The 2,069-nt window shown below is 36.0% G+C and overlaps 1 pseudogene; it reads right to left on the bottom strand.

The window, feature by feature from the left end:
- The window catches only part of LOC111619777, a 9,533-nt pseudogene that overhangs the window by 5,887 nt on the left and 1,577 nt on the right, over positions 1-2,069 (bottom strand).

The following is a 2,069-nucleotide window of genomic DNA, read 5'->3' as shown; positions in this document are numbered from 1 at the left end:
CTTTATTATAATTATATATATGCTTTCTGCCGCCTGGCACCACGCTACGGAGAGTTTAGGCTAGTAAGTTGAGTTTATTATCGTCTGTACAGTATGTAAATTAGGTACCGTAAGTCTAATACAGCACTAATTTTACACATTTCTTGTGAAAGAAACATTTCTTATTCAACGGCCATAAAAATTATTTATATTAATGATGTCTCCAAAAATCAAGTTATTTTTCTGCGAAAAATTCGTTGTCAGATATCGCGGCTGACGTTTTGTGCGCTATTCCGCGACGAAAACAAGCGTAAGCAACAGCGTAGTCGAACGGTGCACACTCCGTAAGTAATCCTACAATTTTTTGTTTATAGCATAGTTTATACGAATTATTCCCAAAAAATTATACGTGTTTTGGAAATGTTGAATGGAATCAGTCTAGCAACTCATCGTAGACTGCAATTTCTTACTAACTAAACACACTCAAGAAAACCTTTAAATATGCAGCCGTATTTATTATATTTATTAGATAAAGATAGCGTAGACAAGAATGCTCTTCCAGGGGTCTACAGAATCCCCGTTACAGACACGCGAAGGCAGAATATGATGTTGTACATCGGAGATACCGGAAGATCCCTCAAAGAAAGGATGGCAGAACACCAAAGAAACATAAGAAGCGAACAACCGTGCACAGTGCTTGCGACTTACGTCTTAGCTGACCCCCAAGAGGTCAAAGCTGAAAGGGACCGAGCCAGATTGATACAAATAGTTCGCGACAAAAAGCACCTCCGGTACGCTGAAGCCTGGCATATCTGCAAAACAAGCCAAAAAGGATTAGCTATCAACTTCCGAGATGCAAGCAAAGTATCGGCAGCCTGGCGAGCAAGTATATTNAATGTACTTCTTAGTGTGACATATAAAATATTTAATCTTTTATTTATTTTTACAGGGTGTACTGTGGTGGCATTTCGAATTACCCAAACTGATTTTATTTTACACTGGCACCTATTTGTAGCACAGTTTTTAGTGCAGGTGCCCCTCATAAAACCTTGTCCTGTCCCAACTGAATGTTTGGTAGCTGCAGTCCTTAGCGAGATTTGAACATCTTGATTAACATCAATTTTTTGTAGAAATTTTTGAGTACAATGGTCAAATTCAGTTCTGTAATAAACAAATATCTTATTTTGACTAAATGACATAACATACATATGCTTTTTAGACCAAACAAAATGGCATTTAACATTGTGCTTTTTTTGTTTGAAGATGTTTATCAGGCCTTCATTATAAGTAAATATTATACAAAAACCCAATCTGAAAAAAATTCATAAAACTTGAAAACCTCTTTCAAGTATAAAAACAATAATCACTAAAATCAGTTCAGATTTGACAGTGAAATACAGTAACATGATCGTTAAAAAAGAATTTTTTTTGAAGTACAGTTGACCCCCTATAACGTGGGTTCCTATAACGGAAATTCCTATAACGTAGCGAAAAAATTGTAGCAATATTCGTATAATGAACTCTTAAAACGTCGTCGCCAACTCGTATCGCGACAAGATTGATAGAATCTGGACCAATAGTGGATGAGCAGCCGAACTACTTTTATCTGCTCTGCGCCACGCTACGGAGAGTTTAGGCGGCTAAATTGAGTTTGCTATCGTCTGTACAGTATTATATATAAATTAGGTACTGTATATATAATTATATATTAATTTAATTTATTGTAACTTTATTATAATTATATATATGCTTTCTGCCACCTGGCGCCACGCTACGGAGAGTTTAGGCAAACTATCGTCTGTACAGTATGTAAATTAGGTACCGTAAGTCTAATACAGTACTGTAATTTTATACATTTCTTGTGAAAGAAACATTTCTTATTCAACGGCGATAAAAATTATTTATATTAATGATGTCTCCAAAGTTCAGCGAAGTTTTCGCAGAAAAATAACATCAGAAATCGCGGCCGCGGTTTGCTGAGTTGTTCCGCGACGAAAACAAGCTTGAGCAATGGCGATTTCGAATGGTGCACACTCGGTAATTAATCCTACAATTTTTTGTTTATAGCGTAGTTTATACGGATTATTTCC

The sequence above is a fragment of the Centruroides sculpturatus genome, unplaced genomic scaffold (assembly GCF_000671375.1).
Source record: "Centruroides sculpturatus isolate CEXI.00-Female unplaced genomic scaffold, Cexi_2.0 scaffold201, whole genome shotgun sequence".
Classification (NCBI taxonomy): Eukaryota; Metazoa; Arthropoda; class Arachnida; order Scorpiones; family Buthidae; genus Centruroides; species Centruroides sculpturatus.
The sequence above is the reverse complement of the archived record's forward strand: the minus strand, read 5'-3'. Positions and strand labels throughout refer to the sequence as shown.